This window comes from Xenopus tropicalis, chromosome 5 (assembly GCF_000004195.4).
Source record: "Xenopus tropicalis strain Nigerian chromosome 5, UCB_Xtro_10.0, whole genome shotgun sequence".
Lineage (NCBI taxonomy): Eukaryota > Metazoa > Chordata > Amphibia > Anura > Pipidae > Xenopus > Xenopus tropicalis.
The window spans coordinates 43,590,114-43,603,147 of NC_030681.2; positions in this window are offsets into that span (position 1 = coordinate 43,590,114).

Consider the following 13,034-nt stretch of genomic DNA (forward strand, 5'->3'; position numbering starts at 1 on the left):
TGATTAATAATATAGTAATAAAATCCAGTTGTAGTTCCTTTTTAGCAGTAGTTCCTTTGCTAAATATCCCTGACATTATTTATGAAGAAGTAAAGAGTTAGACTGGAAAGCAAAGTCGTTACTAGGGGTAGGCAAATACCTCTTCTGTCGCTTACCCCTAGTCCAGGCCCTTGTTCCCCCACCACACATTATGCCAACGCTTAGGCAAGTAGATGTCAAAATCAGACATATCTTTAATGTGCAGGTATAGGTTATTTTGCATTGGAGCCTGAGCTTTTCCAGATAAAGTTTTTTTTATTTGGAATATTTTATAAGTTAAACAATACTGGAAATTGCTTTGCCATATTTCTGAGATTTCCAGATAACAGATCCTATATATATAGTAAATGTCATGCCATTTTATTATTGCAATGGCATTTCAATGACCTTAACCAGATCATCATCAAATAGTTACATACTGATGACGTTTTCATTCCATGTCTTTGCTCATCCCCTAGGAAATAAATCCGAGCTGATAAACAAAGATGAGTGATATTTTTGTTGAAGTGTATGTTGAAGTTTCTAGGAATATGGTGAAGTATAAGCTGCCCTGAAGTAGTTTCAGATGAAAAAAATCCATCCATCCAAGTTGCAGTTTTCTAAATCAGTAAAAAAAATGGTGAAAATCTGTAATCTTCTGCCCTTTGTTAACTTCAACACTTTATACATTGTCCTTTACATGGGCGCAGTCCAATAGATTATGCCTCTCTCTCTTGAGAGACACCAGATTTTAAGAATTTAGCAGCCAAATAGTGAGTAGTATTAGAAAGATAAAGATTGTTGTTTTGTGTGCCCAAAATTATCCCATTTTTAAAACTGTGCAATATTAAATAGGAGGGTTGCCAATATAATTTCTAACCTTGGACCCTGAGGTGGTGCCCCTCTTCACTGAATAACACTCAAGCCCATAGTCATTTTATGCAACCTCCCACACTGCCATCTTTGATTAGTTCCACGCAGTGTCGGACTGGCCCCCCAGGATACCAGGAAAACTCCCGGTGGGCCCAGGTGTCAGTGGGCCCTCCTGCTCCTGACCATTTGGCCTGTTTCATGGTCATTCCCTATTTCTGGATGGGAACAAAGGAGAAATAGATGGAAGAATAGATGCTAGCATGTAAATAAAAGAGACTAGGAGAATAAAGATGTTGAGTGAGGAAAGGAGGAAAAACAGTTTGGAGCATGGGCCTATGGTCTAAGGTTTTCTGGTGGGCCCCTGAGGTCCCAGTCTGACACTGGTTCCACAGTAGGGATGTAGCGAACCTCAAAAAAAAAAAATTGCGAATATTCGCGAACTTTGCGAACCCCATAGACTTCAATGGGAAGGCGAACTTTAAAAAATAGAAAAGCCATTTCTGCCCAGAAAACTGATTTTAAAGTTGTTTAAAGGGTGCCACGACCTGGACAGTGGCATGCAGGAGGGGGATCAAGGGCAAAAACCTCTGAAAAATTGACACACGCCGTTTTTCGAAATGATCGGTAATTTTGCGACTTTTTCGTATTTTCCGGCGCTTTCGTAAAGTTATCGTAAGTTTTGCAACTTTTTCGGAGCTTTCGTAACGTTATCGTAAGTTTTGTGACTTTTTCGGAGCTTTCGTAACGTTATCGTAAGTTTTGCGACTTTTTCGGATCATTCGTACCGTTATCGTAAGTTTTGCGACTTTTTCGGATCATTCGTACCGTTATCGTAAGTTTTGCGACTTTTTCGGATCATTCGTAACGTTATCGTAAGTTTTGCGACTTTTTCGGATCATTCGTACCGTTATCGTAAGTTTTGCGACTGTTTCGGATCATTCGTAACGTTATCGTAAGTTTTGCGACTTTTTCGTACCGTTATCGTAAGTTTTGCTATTTTTTCGGAGAATTCGCACCGTTATCGTAAGTTTTGCGATTTTTTCGGTGCCGGCGAACCCAAATAGCGAACATCACGAAAAGTTCGCGAATTTGCGGACTTGCGAACACCCGATGTTCGCGCGAATTAGTTCAGTTAGAACAGTTCGCTACATCTCTATTCCACAGGCTGTACATATGAACCACCGTGCTTCCTTTGCATCTGTTTCAGTGGTCTGGGACTGGCAGTACAGTAAAATATCTGACCACTCTGCTGCAGACACACATGGGCCTGCCCTGTGTAACCCAAGTAACCCCTGGAATAATAAAGATAAAAGGAAGGCCATCTCCCATAGACTCCATTTTAATCAAATAATTCAGATTTTTAAAAATGATTTCCTTTTTCTCTGTAATAATAAAACAGTACCTTGTATTTGATCCCAACTAAGATATAATGAATCCTTATTGGAGGCAAAACAATCCTATTGGGTTTATTTTATGATTTAATGTTTTTGACTTGAGGTATGGAGATCAAAATTACGGAAAGATTCCTTATCCGGAAAACCCCACGTCCAGAGCATTCTGAATAACAGGCACAATACCTTTAGTCCCATTATAATTTTGTATTAGAGTATATAAGAAGGTGCACATATTAAACACAGTGCTTTATTTTTGTTGTATTACTCCAAGTCGATTCACAGGTAAAATTAACAAGTTCTACATTCAATTCATTTTAAAACTTTTTTAGTAACTTTTATATATCCAAAAGGCAAGATAAATGGTTAAGCTTGGTCTCCTATTTACAATATCACAGAAAAAATGTCTGTATTGTTATAAGATAGATATTCTACATATAATTCTAAGATAGGATTATAGCCTCTGATATGTCAACACATAAGGGTGCTGAAGGAGAAAGCTAGGAGCACATATTCACACATACAGTCATTTAGCCATAAAGATGATGAGGCTGGAGGGTACAGTACGAAGCATGGGAACACTAAATGCAATACTCTGTAATGAGGCTGAGAAATTCTGCTGAGCAGCAGCAACAGTGTTATGATGATCACATCAATAATGGTGAATTAAACGAAAGCACAAAAAACATCATTATTTTTTTTCCATGTTTTCTGTGAACTTTTCTCCTTGCCTTTCTGTTTAGATTGTGCATACACATTTCATCTAAAGAATTTATGAAATACCATAAACAAGAAATACTGTAAGAAATTCAGTGGGAACATTTCAGTGTATATTGAATTATCACCTTCATCTCTACTCTATAGCAATAGTAGCTTTCTACTGCTGGCTGCACTCATGCCTAACGTGCTATTGCCATCTAATGGTTACAAAAAGGCAACAGCAAAACCATGTCCTATTTCTCCCTATTGGCGCCTTTACTTATTTTTTGATGGTGTGGAAAACCTAGGGAGTGCAGAACTGTATTTTCATAGTGCTGCTGTATCTTCAGGCATTTTAGGAATTAATGGGAATGTAAATTCTACTGCTCAGCCCAACTGAAGCCCTAATGGGCAATGTAGTGCTGCATTATGGACTCTTAATGGCCTAGCATGTATGTGTGCCTTGGTTTGTTTGGCAACCCTTAGTACTATGTTCTATTGTTCAATGTTCTATTCAGGATTACCCAATGGCACATCGAGTAAAAATATATATTTTATGAAATTGGTTTATTTAGATGAAGCAGGGCTTTACATATGAGCTGTTTTATACAACATATTTTGAAACCTACATTGTTTGGGAGTATAGTTTTCCTTTAAGTTGCATTTAAATAATATTATAGTTAAACATAGGAACTAAAACATTTCTTTCCATCATTATGTGGAAAAACTGTTCATTCAATAGTTCAACACAATCTGACATGGATCTTCACTGTCATTAGCCTACTAATGAAATACATGGAGAATAATACACCATTGCATTCCTGTTGCAGTTTCTGGGATATATAGAATTCCGATGCTTTACTTGCTTAGTGTTTAGCATGAGATTGCAAAATGGCTGTTTATACACAATACATAATACATTGCTTTTATATAGCAGTTTACTTTAGAATGATTCCAACTGCACTTTTTTACAGATCATGTAATGAAGTCCATCCCTGAGAAACCTACAAAGCAGAATAAAATCTTCTGACAATTCTTTCTTTCCAGGATTGCTCTCGGTATAATGAATTTTGGTATCAAAGACCTTCACATCCGCATCCCCCATGGCCCTTTCATTAATATGGTAATCTGCTCTCAGCCGTCTACCTTGTAGCTATCCAGAAATTTCCAACACACAGTTCCCTTATCTGCTGTTTTTCTGGTCAGTCTGTTCTCAGTCTACAGTCTCAATCTGTTCTGTTACTCAAATAAATATTCAAATACATATCCTATACAATACTGTCTGTGGGATTAGATTCCTAATAAAATATAGTGAAATGAAAGTTGGTTAGTGCAATATATTAATATATAAGCTTTCTTCTACTTATTTAGTATCAGGAACTTCAGCTAATACTGTAGGGGCTGTTGTATCAGGTGCCACCTATATGTTTTATGTGTAAGCAATGCAGCTCCATTAGATTTTCGGGTCACAGTAGAACAGGTGTTTACCCTCCTGCCAGAACCATCCTTGGGGGCGGCAGCCAGTGTCAGACCAGCCTGCCGGGGTACTGGGATTTTTCCCCTAGGGCCATTTACCCTTTTTTGGAGTACAGAGTATTAAGTCTTTTGCTACATTTTCCAGTTTCTGCTTGTTTTTAATTCCATTAATCCAGGAGTAAGCAAAATACAAAAATTATTTAGAGCTCTGTGCTGGGGTAATAGAAAAGGCAGAAACCACGTTTATTACCACAGATAAGCAGGAATATTCAGTCGATTATAAAGGGCTAGAAGACGTTAGTTTCTCAGCAATACTTGGCAGTATAAGAGGAAGAACAAGAGCCAATATTACACCATATAATATGGGCTACAAACAACACAGGAATAAAGAGGTTCAGCCTGCACACTGTCTCTACTGCATTGCTCTGTGTGCTTACTAAATGCACCAAACAGGGCCAAGATGCCCACACAGAATGAGTCCCACAGGTGCCTTTTGGGAAGCAGCCACACTGGTTGGGATATGTATAAAATATTTCCCATCGTCTTCAGTGAACTGGCATCTAATAGGCATTGTTTTTAAAAAAATAATGCCTTCTTGGCTATATTAATGAATTACATTTAAACAATGAATCTCTTAAATATGGACATACCAGTGTTTTTCTTAGCAGGAAGAAAATGTTTGAGGGCTTCAGCTGGTGGGCCCTTGGTGCCCCTATTCTTCTGCAGCAATTGACTCAAGGGATGAGAACATAATTTTGCCCCTTTATGGTCCCTGGTAAGGCCTCACCTTGAGTATGCAGTGCAGTTTTGGGCTCCAGTCCTTAAGAAGGATATTAATGAGCTGGAGAGAGTGCAGAGACTGCAACTAAACTGGTAAAGGGGATGGAAGATTTAAGCTATGAGGTTAGACTGTCACGGTGAGGGCAGTGAGGCTGTGGAATGCCCTTCCTAGAGATGTTGTGATGGCAGATTCTGTTAATGCCTATAAGAAGGGCCTGGATGAGTTCTTGAACAAGCATAGTATCCAAGGCTATTGTGATACTGAAATCTATAGTTAGTATCAATGTTTGTATATATAGTTTATGTATGTGAGTATAGATAGGTCAGTATAGGTTTGTGTGTGCTGGGTTTACTTGGAAGGGTTGAACCCGATGGTCCTTATTCAACCCTAACTATGTAACTATGTAACTATGCAGGACTCAGATCAAACCCATAGGGGCACAAATATGCATACACAGGAATAGGCACCACACTACCCATACTGTTGCTGACTCTTCCACTGGCAGCTTGAGTATTGTATGAAATCCACATCTGCTGTTAGGCCACATAAATATTCTGCCCCCCCCCCCCCATATTACTTTTTCTGCTTAAACCTAAAAGGGGTTGTTCATCTTTAAATTAGCTTTTAATATGATGTATACATGGATAAATTGAGACAGTTTGCAATTGATCTTCATTTTTTATTTTTATGGTTTTTCAGTTATTTAGAAACCAGGCTGTGGTTTAAACAAGAGATGGGAAAATGAATAGTAGAGGGCCTGCATAGAAAGATAGTAACAAAAAGAATACATTTGTAGTCTCACAGAGCAATAGTTTTTGACTGCCAGGGTCAGTGACCCCCATTAAAAATTTGGAAAGAGGAATAAATGGAAGGCAAATAATTCAAAAACTTTCAAAAATAAATAATGAAAACCAACTGCAAAGCTGCTAGGAATAGGACATTCTGTAACATACTAAAAGTTAATTCAAAGGGGAAACATTCTTTAACCCAGTTGAACATGTTCTTTACTTTACAAAACTGAAGTCCATCAAACAAGCGGCCATTTTAAAATAGGAACTATGTGTACAAATGGCTGTAATTCCTTAATGACTCGAATGATAGCTTTTCAGAACCATTTCATCTAAATCTGACAGTCTGCATTTGACATCTTGATTGCTTCATTTCAAATTGATTGTGGTGACGTAGAGACCCAAAATTGTGAAAACTGCTTCATGTCCAAAAATGTATGGACCTAACTATAGTACAGATGCTTAAAGATTGAAGCCACAGTACTCACAGCCTGAGAGCTGAGCTGCAGCCCGCACACAAATAACTAGATGTTACTGGGCCCCATAGCTAATTCAGTTTAGGGCCACAGAACATTGGGACGGCTACCTGTTCTACCAACATATATTGAAATTTCTTATTATTTACGGTGTCTCTGGGCCCTTTACACTCTTGGGTACCCTGCAGGGTCTGCTTCATCTGTAGCTGCACCCCATTACACATATGGCAGCCCGTACCTCTAGCAGCCACCATTCTGCTCCCAACATGGATTATCTTACTGAGCAATGTCTTCTTCATGTAGATGGTAGATGTCCCATACATCTACCTATACCATGTCTCTGTCCCATACATCTACCTATACCATGTCTCTGTCCCATACACCTACCTATACCATGTCTCTGTCCCATACATCTACCTATACCATGTCTCTGTCCCATACATCTACCTATACCATGTCTCTGTCCCATACATCTACCCACTGTCCCATGACTCTTACTACACCATACCTCAAGTACACACATATTATGTGTACATTACATATTTACACAAATCTATTGTGTGGGAGCTCTAGAGAGAACCAGTTCAATATATTATTTGTTATATGTGCCACAGCTAGAAGTTGTTGTTTAATGCTTTCCCAGTTTAGCATAGGAAAAATAAGAAAAGAAACACCTTAATGAGTAATCATTAATCTGTGTTTTCCCAATTTTGTTTTACCTTTTATTTCATTATACCTTCAGTAAATGTATCCTGATGGGCTGTGCTGAATATGTACCATATTAGGTGTATTACTTCTCATATTCCCATGTATGTGCTGTAAGTGCACTTGTGGGAAATGTACCATGTCTGTGTGTTTTATTTTCTCCCTCTATAATGGGAAATTATGAAATAAACACATCTATTCTGGGGCTGCAGAGACTTCATGACACCACTAGGGAATACATTCCCATATGCCCATCTATTTAAAATGTACCATAGGATATAAAATAGCTAATGTATAACATCAAGATTTTTAATCCATGTCCCTAATATTTACCTGCAGGAGGATCACTGTCAGCTGATTTATAGATTTACGGATCCAAATCACAATGCAATCACACACCTCTTACTGTGCATCATTCAGACATGTTGGAACTGTATTGAACACTCCTAATGCAGAATATCCTGACCTACTAGTTGGCATACTCACCCCCCATATTTCCAGCATCCCACTGGTACACTAGTTACAGTAACCTGCTCGCGGCTGTGGATGGATGGATTACCTGAGAATGTTGCACAGGCACAGGAAGAGTTGGTTCAATCATTCCAAAACCAACAAATATTTGATAGCTGGAACCCTAAGACCATAACAAGTGCATTATCAGAAAAAAAGGCAGAGTTTATTATTCCAAGAAAATTATAATTAGTTTTAATTAATGATTTTCTGCTTATTTTTTGTATGTAACCTTTTTTTTTAATTTACAGAAATGTTGAAAATAAATGTACAGAAATGTGAAATTGGCACCACCTGGAACACTCATAGAAAACACAGCACTGGCACATGTCATTGCTCTTCACCTGGGTGATCCCCTGTGTTTAGAGATTGGCAGAATCACATACAGTATGGCTGTGATTAGGTGAGAAGGGAAGAGTTAAGGCAGGAGAAAGCTGGGCTGGGGGAAGAGAAAGAGGGGGATGTGATGTCAGGGGAAGAAGCAGTTCACTTCCTTATATTCTGAGCAGGTAGAAACTTCCCACCCTCCCGCTTTTTGCATATTTTGCAAAATTTCAGGATTTTTCTTCTTTATGTTCTCATATTTATTAATAACTGAATGTGGATGTTTTCCTGAATGCACTGTTATATTGTGGTTTCTGTATTCTTATAGAGCGGTGATCCCTAACCAGTGGCTTACAAGCAACATGTTGCTCCCCAACCCCTTGGATGTTGCTCCCAGTGGCCTCAAAGCAGGTGCTTATTTTTTAATTTCTGGCTTGGAGGCAAGTGTTAATTGCATAAAACAGAACCTACTATAGACTGCCAGTCCACATAGAGGCTACCAAATAGCCAATTATTGCTCTTATTTGCACCTCGAGGACCTTTTTCCATGCTTGTGTTTATGTTAACTCTGAATGCTTGACCCAGGGAAAGTGTCTGATCGCCTTTGGGTTCAGGAAGGATTTTTTTCCTTTTGAGGGATTATTGGCACTGGCTTTAAGCTGGTTTTTTTTTTGCCTTCCTCTGGATAAAAACAGTGGGTAAATGATACTGTATTTTAAGTTTTATTTGTCATAGAGTACTGCACAGGTAATTTTAGCAGAGGGAGAAAGGAGGTTCTCTCCTGTGACTGCATGGTGGGTTGATAGATACACACGCTACTACTGCTTGTGCTAGGTGGACTGGCAGCAGGGCTGCTGAGCTTCTCTCATGGTTGGTAATGCAGCTCCTGCTGGTAGCAGAGTTTGGGGTCATCCTCTCTGTAGGTAGAGGCAGTCTAATACTCAGTGGTGGGTATAATGACATAGTACTGATCTCAAGTCTTCAGTAAGGAATGGCAGAGCATAGTAGCGATCTCTTATGGAATTTCTAACTTTGAATACTGCCTTGGGTTAGGCTGGCAGGGTACTAATAATTTGATAAAATGTGAATAAATGCTGTGGCCGTTTTACCCCATCTCTGGCTCCTGGTGTTTCATTTAGGTATGTAACAAGAGGGTTCAGTGGGTTGGCTCAAGGCAAATGGTCAATTTAGCAGTCCTCTCATCATTTATTTTCAATAGTTCTAAGGAAAATATCCAAAAATGATTAAACTTCCCTGTGAGCCTCTAGAGGGCAGCACTGTACTGAATTACAGTGATTCACAGTGATTGGCACAAAGAGTAATTTGCGACCACAATAGTCATCACGAAAAAATGGGTGCAAATCTTGCCTTTTCTAATGAAACCTGCACAAGTGGACTTATTGATTATGGGGAACCCTCTCTCATAAACTCCATTATAAGCAAATAATTCTAGTTTTTAAAAATGATTTTCTTTTTCTCTGTAATAAAAAGTATCATGTACATGATCCCAACTAAGATATAATGAATCCTTATTGTAGACAAAACAATCCTATTGGTTTCATTCAATGTTTAATTGATTTTTTTGGTGGATTTAATGTACTGTGATCCAAACTTTACTGTAGAAAGATCTTTATCCAGAAAACCCCAGGTCCCAAGAATTCTGGATAATATATACCGTATAAGAAAAGTTCCTTTTAAACTAATGCAAGAAAATAACAGTGCTGCAAAGTACCACAAGGGGTCACTGTTGTTCTTCTTGGGGAAACAAAATAAAAACAAATATAATGAGAATCTTTTGATAACTTTGAAAAGTTGCGATCAGCATCTTGTTTTTCAGAGCAAGTTAATGCAGTCCCTTTATAAATAACCAGCAAATGAACTGGACCTAAGCAGTGATTATTGTAAGGCTTTATATCCATGGTTGGTTTCAGACATTTATTAAAAGATACAAAACGACAATTGACATAGAAGTTTAAAGTGAAAGAAACCATACTACATAATGGAGTAAAGGAACAGTAACACTAAAAAATAAAAATGTTTTAAAGTAATTAAAATATAATGTAATGTTGCCCTGCACTGGTAAAGCTGATGTGTTAACTTAAGAAAGACTACTATAGTTTATATAAATAGCTTCTGTGTAGCCATGGAGGCAGCCATTCAAGCTGGAAAAAAATAAGAAAAGATGCATGTTACATAGCAGATAACAGATAAGCTCTGTAGAATACAATGGGAATCTATGCAACTTATCTGTTATCTGCTATGTAACCTGTACCATTTCACCCTTTTTCAATTTGAATGGCTGCCCCTATGGCTACACAGCAGCTTATTTATATAAACTATAATATTGTTTCTGAAGCAAACACACAACTTTTACCTCTGCAGGGCAATAGTACATAATATATTGATTATTTTCATTTTTTGGTGTTACTGTCTCTTTAAAGATATAAAGATATAAGCTTTGTGCTTACTAAATCTTCACTTGTGTTTTTAAAAATGTTTAATGTACTACAAGTAGAGGATCTATTGATGTAATTTAAAGTATACGTAAACCTTAAAAAAAAATGTAAAATTTCTCAGGGTGCTTTTTCAATTTGCATTAATTATTTATTTTTTTAGTTTCAAAGCTATTTAAGTTTTCATTTAACTGTCAATATAATGAATTTTGTAACAACAGAATCACCTGCTGGTAAGTTCCTGTAACAGTACAGTCAAAAACAGTTAAAGACATCAGACATCATACCATCAGAAGGGAAACAGAGAAATGTTCTGATGTTGTTCTGCTACCTTAGGGAAAACCTAAAAGGGTGGTTGAGCATAGTAAATTAACTTCACTAGTAAAGTGGGAACAGTCTAAGCAGGGCTTAGTTTTTTGTGATCCAGGGACTTGTAAGCCTGTCAATAAACAGAATGGGTGCTCTGTGCTGTTATGGGGCTGTTATGCACTGTAATGTATCGGAGTCCGTAAATGCCAGGAGTAACCTCTTAGGCAAGCCAGGAGAGCACTGGCAACCTCATTATTCACTGATGCCCTTTTGGTGCCCCGGGCTTTCTGCGGCGGGACTGACCTACTCACAGTCAAGGCTATTTCCGGAAATACGGTACAGAGGGGATCAGGCAGAAGCAAGGTCAAAGTCAGGGGCAGGCAGCGAAGAATCATAGTCAAAAGGTCAGGCAAGGTGTCAAAACCAGGTAATCAATCAAACACAATACTTCTAGGAACACAGGACCAGCTTGGGCAATTCGAAACAGAGAATCGGTTATAAATTGAAATTTGGCACCAAAAGTGATGTCAGCGGGTCCACCATCATCACGATGCAGCCCATCGTGTCATTGCGCATGTGTGCACGCCTAGAGGCAGTGTGTGCCGGAACACGCTGAAGATGGACGCGCCGGGGAACGTGCATACACAGAGGAGCCTGGGGACCGGCGCATATAGAGGTAAGAATGCGCACCAGTCGCCTGGCGTTCCTTACATGTGCTCTGTGTAAAACCATACCCTCATAAAGGATAAAGTAACATAGTAAGTTAGGTTGAAAAAAGACATCCATCCATCATGTTGAACCATAATGCCTATATATAACCTGCCTAACTTCTAGTTGATCCAGAGGAAGGCAAAAACCCCATCTGAAGCCTCTCTAATTTGCCGCAGAGGGGAAAAAATTCCTTCTTGACTCCTAAATGGCAATTGGACCAGTCCCTGGATCAACCTGTACTAAGAGCTATCTCCCATAACCCTGTATTCCCTCACTTGCCAAAAAGCCATCCAATCTCTTCTTGAAACTACCTAATTTATCAGCCAGCACAACTGATTCGGGGAGGGAATTCCACAACTTCACAGCTCTCACAGCTCTCGGATGTATTTTCTTGTTTTTATTAAATTTTTCTTTCACTAAATGCAGCTCCGTCATGGAGTGTGGATGAAGGCCCTCCATGTTGATTTGTGGCTGTATTTTTTAAAATTCTTAGTTTACAGTGGGGCAGGATTAATCAAACGTCATTATGGAAGATTGATACAATCAAACTTGCCCTGAGTCTGGGCAAAATCAATTATTTTTTAATTACACAAGATTTCCCATTTTTCAAGTAAAATAGATAGAAAATGTTAACTTAACGGGATAGTGAAACATTCAAGATTTTTACAGGGACATACCACTATACAGGTATGACACCTGTTATCCAGAATTCTTGGCACCATTTTTGTTTTATTGTTACAGAGAAAAAGGAAATCATTTTTCAAAAATTATTTGCTTATAATGGATCCCATACCTGTACCTATAAACCCTGCCAAGTGCTCATTGCTCCTTGCAAGCCCCCTTATGTGTGACAGACTAACCAAAACAATGCTCCAGCCTATTGGGACTTTGCCTGTTAATGAATGATCTGGTTGAAAGGATGAAGTTCCAGTAGCAGTCACATAGCTTAGTTACAAACCATCAGATATGACAGCAGGAGTCTTCTCTGGAGTGAGAAGAGAGTTTATGGTGTACTGTTGTAAGGGGTTTTCTTTCCTCCTATTTTTTTCACAAATACACGATGGGAATATTAAATAAATGTTGGGTATTGCATGACTTGAAATACACAATATGGCCAAAAGTATCTGGACACCTGCCTGTCCAACCTCTTATTGCCAAACCAAGGGTATTTATATAAAGATGGGCCTCCCTTTGCTGCAGTGACCACTTCTACTCTTCTAGGAAAGCTTTTCACTAGATTCAGGAACATTGTTTGTGGAAGTTGCTTCTATTCAGCGACAAGAGCGCTGAGGTCAAGCACTGATGTTGGGGTTCAGGCCTGGCTCTTAGCCAACATTGCAATTCATCCCTTAGGTGATTAGTTGGGTTGAGGTCAGGGCTCTATGCAGTTCAGTGGAACCACTGAAATATGCAAAGCTAGAATTCTCCATCAGACCAGATTGCAAAATTACATTTATCGCTCCAGGAGCTATGTGACCACTGCTTTAGAGTCCAATGGTCCTTTACACCGCCCCCAGCTT